The sequence below is a fragment of the Macrobrachium nipponense genome, chromosome 7 (assembly GCF_015104395.2).
Source record: "Macrobrachium nipponense isolate FS-2020 chromosome 7, ASM1510439v2, whole genome shotgun sequence".
Taxonomy (NCBI): Eukaryota; Metazoa; Arthropoda; class Malacostraca; order Decapoda; family Palaemonidae; genus Macrobrachium; species Macrobrachium nipponense.
Genome location: NC_061109.1, coordinates 18,588,987 through 18,596,160, shown reverse-complemented (window position 1 = coordinate 18,596,160; position 7,174 = coordinate 18,588,987). Strand labels below are relative to the sequence as shown.

General features: G+C 35.9%; 1 long non-coding RNA gene across 1 annotated transcript; it reads right to left on the bottom strand.

Moving 5' to 3' along the window:
- Positions 1 to 469: 469 nt before the first annotated feature.
- LOC135217043 (uncharacterized) lies at positions 470 to 2,632 on the bottom strand. The gene is made up of 3 exons (XR_010315014.1): positions 2,453 to 2,632; positions 2,008 to 2,049; positions 470 to 634 (listed from the first exon to the last, which is right to left on the bottom strand). It is a non-coding gene; the product is annotated as an uncharacterized LOC135217043 (long non-coding RNA).
- Positions 2,633 to 7,174: the final 4,542 nt, after the last annotated feature.

Below are 7,174 nucleotides of genomic sequence, written 5' to 3'. Positions count from 1 at the left end.
TTAGGAGACGTTTGTTTGGCTGCCGCTGATTGGCTGGGAGCTGCCTACCTCCTGGTATCAGCCAATCAGCGGCCGCCAAACAGACGTCTCGCAAGAATAGGGCTTATCCGAGAATCTACCTTAAGTGAACTAGCTATAGTACATTCATCGAGGATAAATAAACGCGATCTCAAGTGTGACGTTATATTTTGCATGTTCATCCGTATATCTTCCCCCGAAAGGAAAAAAGAATGATATATATATATATATATATATATATATATATATATATATATATATATATATATATATATATATATATATATATATTCTAGTGTTGTTTATTCATTCATTTCCTATATAATGTTCCAAGTTAGATTGCGTAAGTGTAAGAAGAAGAACAAGAATCAAATTAGCTCGCAGATCGGTTGAGAAACATCAAGACAAGGAACGTCGGCAAAGTGATAATAGGAAGCCCTCTCCAGGACAGCGCAGTTGCGCGTGAAGTTGAGCGAGGGCCTCTGCTTGAATGATCGATCGCAGTTGTAACTCCAGAAGGGGGTGCTCATGAGGACGGCAGAGCCGTCTCCCCATTTCCAGCGTCCTTCGTGGCCCTCGTCAGAAGCGTCGATCCAGTAGTCAGAGATGTCCAGGGCTGTGGGGTGTGGGGGGGAGGGGGGTGGAGATCTTCCGTCAGATTTGGATGTGGTAGTCACTGACCCGTTAGCAAATGGCTAACTAAGGTTACCTTTGTACTTGTAACTACGAAAAGGTGATTGAACATATATATATATATATATATATATATATATATATATATATATATATATGTATATATATATATATATATATATATATGTATATATATATATATATATATATATATATATATATGTATATATATATATATATATATATATATATATATATATATATATATATGTGCCTATATATAAAGATATAATATACATATATATATATATATATCATATAGTATGTATGAATGTATAAATATATACATATACATACATACATATACATATGACTAACTAGCCAACAAGGAACATGAACAACTCCCCCAAAATCTAAACATATCAGCACTGATTAAAAAAAAAAAGGTGTGGCTGCCGAACAATAAACGAAAAAAAAGATAAATTCGCTGTCAATCAGGACAAGTCTCACTCCTTCACGTATTAGGTGCTGGCAGAAGAACCTCATCTCGTAGAAGGTGCCCGGTGAGAGATGGTCGACGACGAGGCACTGGGAGCCTACCATCACGAAAGGGAAGTCGCAGTCTGCGGTGGGAACACAGAAGAAGAAGGAGAAGAAATGGAAGACAGAAGAAGAAGGAGAAGAAGTAGAAGAAGAAGAAAAGAACTGTCCCTCCTTTTAATTCGTTGGGTAAATTGATCTCCTTTCAATTTATTTTTCCCATTTCCACGTTCGTTTTCCCTATTTCGCATCTGTCGGACCAGCTTTCCTCTTTATTAACTAATAAAAAACACTATAAAGAAATGGAAATTATGAAAAATATATATATACAGAACTACAATAACCGATTATTGATAAAGAGCTTTTCTGTATATTTAAAATTCATGTTTACTTACAATGAAAGAATTTTCTTTCTTGATTTTTGCATCAATAAAAGGAAGAAAAAACGAAGATGCAAGAAAATTCCACGGCTTGAAGGTAGCGGGAAACTAAAGAAAAGTTTTCAAACTTGGAAATTTGAAGATGAAGTTCATTCTTTTTTTTAAGTTGTTACATCAGACACAAAAGGTTAAAATTTACAGTTTCATACTTCAAATATTTATTTTTATTCTCGTCTATTATTCTCTTCCAGTGAATACGAAAATTAAAAAACATGAAATATGAAAAAGATTATTCCTAATTAGATTCAAAAGTCGTTTTTGCAGACCGATACAATATGCCATTTACCTCTCTCTCTCTCTCTCTCTCTCTCTCTCTCTCTCTCTCTCTCTTAATCTGTTTATATAAGTAATTATCATATATTATTAATATTCTTACCAAGTCCTTAGGCTGGAATCGTGAACAAGGCCAGGATACCACCTGGAGGAGTGAAAAGGCGTTTATTATATTATATATATATAATATATATATATATATATATATATATATATATATATATATATGTTCAATATACATATATATATATATATATATATATATATAGTATATTTGTATATATGTAATTACTACAACTCCTGAAAGTGGAATTACATGTCATATTAAATTAGGCTTAGAAAAAGAACCACTCGACTTTGTAAAAAAAACAAAAACTTATTAAGACTTCCTCAAATATCCGAAGTCAAAGTATCGTCGTCATTATTAAGCAACACAATAACAATTTGATATATATAAAATGTTTGGTATAAAATACGATACATTATACTGCATTTGAAATCTAATTGTATTTGCCACTAGGAAACAAAGCGAGTCAATAAAGTCTTACCGAGGATAATGAACGTTCTTTGCATTGTGATTAGGCAGCCTGGAACTGACATTGAAATGTTCCTGCCCGCTTTATTTTATGCTAGGTTCTTTCGTGTCTTCGTCTCATTTCTGATAAGCCGTGTTGAATTTCAGTTTTTTTCTTTCTTTCTTTCTTTTTTTTTTTGCTACCTGAACTGATTTCCCCTCCCCCCACCCCCACTGGTCTTTCTTAGTATGAATGTTTAGACTCACACGCACAGTTATGCTCACTTGTCTCATCTGACAGTTTTATTGACGTGGGAACAGATAAAGTCATAACCGGTGTGTGTGTGTGTGTGTGTTTACGTGTGTTTTCGCATTCATTGAGTCTAATTCCAAATATACGAAGGTAGGATGATTTTTGTCTTTTGCTTTGCCTATTTCATATCAGCTGTTATTGCTTGCATATTTGGAGTTTTCCCTGGAGAGTAAACTGATGCAACAAAAATAGAAACTGTGCAGCTGAAGTTTTCCCTTTATTTTGCTGTTTTGCCTTCCACCTTCATAATCATTCTCTCTCTCTCTCTCTCTCTCTCTCTCTCTCTCTCTCTGAAAGTCTGTCTGTCTCAGCCGGTGTTTTAACGCCACTACACAGAGTATGTGAGGCCCCTTTGGACTGCTAAAAGTGCAAAGAAAACTGACCATTAATGCCATAAGAAAAATATTCATCGGACACTCTATATAGGTCCAGTTTACCAGAATTGGAATCCAGCAAAAAGCTTAAGCTTTGATTCATTTACCTGAAGAAGAGTAAATGCTTTGACATACAAACCTGTCCTCGGGCACAGGTGACATCGCACCCATTTTTCCCACTACTGACATCTTTCTTCTGGAAAGAGGTTCGAGGTAACGATAAGAAGATAATTCGTCGAAAATACGTACACTGAAAATTCATACCGCCGGAATATCACATCTGCTCGCACTGCCAAAGAATTTCCGACCGCAGAAAGATATTCCAGCTATTGACGATAAAAACTGACGTTGTCAATGTGAGATGATTACCAGAAGACTGACATTAGACGTTTTCTGACGGGCATTATCGCTTCGAGTTGTGTGAAATTGCCCTTTTTTTAATGAAAAAAAATAAAATAAAAAATATGCCGCGTTTTCACTTTCAGTGAGTGGGGATTCCTATTAATTGCGCAGCAGCGCACAAATGTTAAGGCTAGGTGTAATGGAATCATTATTTCGTTTCCAAGCGAGCGCAGGTGCGCATAATTCAGTTAAAAATACGTTATTCAATCTACAAAATTACGTCCCGCACAAAAGTGGAGTTTTGCAAGTTATTCATTTTATTCAAGTATAATCATTATGCAAAGTTCCCCCATAGAGGGTTAGTGCCGTCAGTGCTCCTCATGGGGTGCACTATAGGCATTACCCAAGGTTCTTCGCAGCGTCTCTTCGGCAATTAGCGGCAACCCCTTCAATTTATTTTACTATACCTCCGTTCATATTCTCTTTATTCCGTCTTACTTTCCACTCACTCCTAAATATTGTTTCATAGAGCAACTACGACTGAATCGCTGCGTAGTGCCCCTATTTTGCACAGAACGACTGGAGAGAGAGAGAGAGAGAGAGAGAGAGAGAGAGAGAGAGAGAGGTAGGGCTAAACTGATAACAACAGAAAACCAAAGATTAATCGGCAATATCCATATTTGCTAAGGTAGTGTAAAAGATGGTAGTCAGAATAATGGTCATAATACCCGTACTAAGATTGAGAATATTTAAAAATAGAAATGTAAAAACTATATTGATTATGATCACAGTAATAATGATAAAGGGAAAATGCCAGTAGTGACAATAATCATAGCAATACAATAATAGTGACAGATTCTTCAGAGGACATTTTGCAAGAATAGAGATTAAGTCATTTAGGGAACAAACGCCTCATTTTCCCATCTTCCCCATAAATTAGATCTTCTTGTTGCCTGATTTGCAAAATGTGCAGTTAGACAGTTCTTGATTTGCAATGTGCGCAGTCTGGGAGTTCCCGGTTTGTAATCTACGCAGTCTGGGAGCTCCTGATTTACAAATTGCGCAGTTTGAAGTTCCTGATTTGTAAAATGCGCAGGCTGGGAGTTCGTGATTTGCAAATTGCGCAGTCTGGAGTTCCTGATTAGTCAAACGCTCATTCCGAGAGTTCCCGATTTAAAATGGGCCAGATGCAGAGTGGATTGAATATTCGGGGTTTTCCCTGATTACGTTCTCGTGATGACGAAAGCCCTGCACCGAATGCTTGCTTTCCCAAGCAACTGTTTTCTATTCATGCAATAACTAAGAGCTATCTGTGACATTTCCTTTAGTATCTAAGTGGTAGTTTCCTGGCATTGCTGTTAGAGCCTCGTAGTTCCGTTTAATTGTGATATTTGCGTATGTTTGGGAGTTCAGCGTTAGCTTAGAGCAGCGATTCCCAACCAGGGTTCCGTGGAACTCTCTGGTTCCTCATTCCATGTCAGGGGTTCCGCAAGAAGTCTTAAAATAAATATGTGTTACAATGACGCTGATCTGAATTTACACAGCTCGAATAGTAGTGGTAGATATTATATGATTTATATTAAGTAATGTATATATATAGCTATATATATATATATATATATATATATATATATATATATATATATATATATATAAGTATATATAGATATATATATATATATATATATATATATATATATATAGCCTATATATATGTATATATATATATATATATATATATATATACAGCCTCCTATATATATGTATATATATATATATATATATATATATATATATATATATATATACAATGCCTGTAGATAAATGTTCCCTAGGATATGAAAATTTTTTTATAGGGGTTCCTTGAAGGTATAAAGGTCAGGAATCACTGGCTTAGAGGTTTGCAATTGAAGACTGTTCGTTCATTCTGGCTAACAAAGCTTAACGTATAACCCTCCACCCCACCCCTCAACCCCTCCTCTAGCTAGGATTCCCATCCCCTCCCTCAACAATAACACACACGGACAGATCTTATCATTAGCAGTGTTACCATAACTACATGTGACTTATTTACAATTCCAAACGGTCCTCTCGGCTGAAATTCACTCTTGAGAAACCTATCCGATCTCTGTCCAAATTTGCAAAATAAATCAATAAATAAATAAATAGATAAAAAAGTATTCTATTCGTATTCTGCCACGTTTGGATCTTGTTCCCCTGTTCGGTCTGTAGCACCTGACTTATAACTAATTAAGCTAATGGACGAAGAAGTTCTATTGAATTTCTTATTCCAGTTATTAGTACTAAGTTATCTGCTTCATATTTTTTCTTGATTCCCATTATCTTTCGTATTCGAGCCACCATAAACTGTACCTTCCACCACATAGTGCGAGATAAGAGCAGCTAATTCCAGCAGTCTCAAGTGAGAATCAATACTACGAATTTATCCCTACTCATACGTGGCGGAATTGCAGGACCTTCAGAACTACAAACTTGCAGCGAAGACGTTTTTGCCGCTAAAGTTTCCATGAATTAAGTTTTATTGTTTGTTCTGTCCTTTCTGTGTTTTTTTCCTCTTTGCTACGTTATTTCGCACATAAGCTTCTGATTAACTTTCTTGTTATTTGTCTGTCAGTGAGGGATCTTGGGCTTACAAAATTCTACCTTTGTAAGCTATAGGATTATAGGAACTTTCAAAGTCAAATTCCATTTCTGCATAATGTATTCTTACACACATACACACACACATGTATATATACATATATATATATATATATATATATATATATATATATATATATATATATATATATATATATATAAACTAATTTTGTCCATACGTCTTTCAGCAGCGGCAGTCATTTCTGTAAATGAAGCTATTTCTCTCTCTCTCTCTCTCTCTCTCAATCACTTGTCTCTGTAACAAAGTCTGAGAGAGAGAGAGAGAGAGAGAGAGAGAGAGAGAGAGAGAGCTCCTTGTTGCAAGGTTTAACAGGAATAGCCCTGTTATCAAGAGAGAAACGACACAGGCCAAGTATTTATTGATACTTTCATGAGAGTGCTGCCTTTTCTATATTACAAAAAAGGAATTTTGTTCTTGATTGCTATTAAACAGTTTTAAGAAGATTTGTGCAAAAAATATGCATATGAATATGTATACATACATGTTTGTGATGATGGCGTTTCTACTTTCCCTACAGAAGGAATGCGCTTAAGCCCCATCGCTTGACACTAAAACTTCTTTTGTTATCTCTGATGCACTGAATGATATCAATATCTAAACAGAGAATGACTTGGCTTAAGTATAAATTCCTTTTCGGAACAACAGGTCAGCTTTTGGAGTTATTGTCAAGAGTCTGACTACCTTCGGATCATAATATGTAAAAAACTGCGCCGAAGTTTTCTGTACAGTCGACAGTCTATAATCAAGGCCACCGAAAACAGATCTATCTTTCGACGGTCGCGGTATAATGCAGTATGAGCCGCAGTACACGAAACTTTAACCACGGCTCGGTGGTGGCCTATCCTATATCGTTGCCAGAAGCACGGTTATGGACAACTTTAACCTTAAATAAAATAAAAGCTGCAGAGGCTAGAGGGCTGAAATTTGGTATGTTTGCAGCCCTCTAGCCTCAGTAGCTTGTAATATCTGAGAGCGGACAGACAAAGCCGGCACAATAGTTTTCTTTTGCACATTACCCTCAATGTACAGATGCTTTTGCCACAG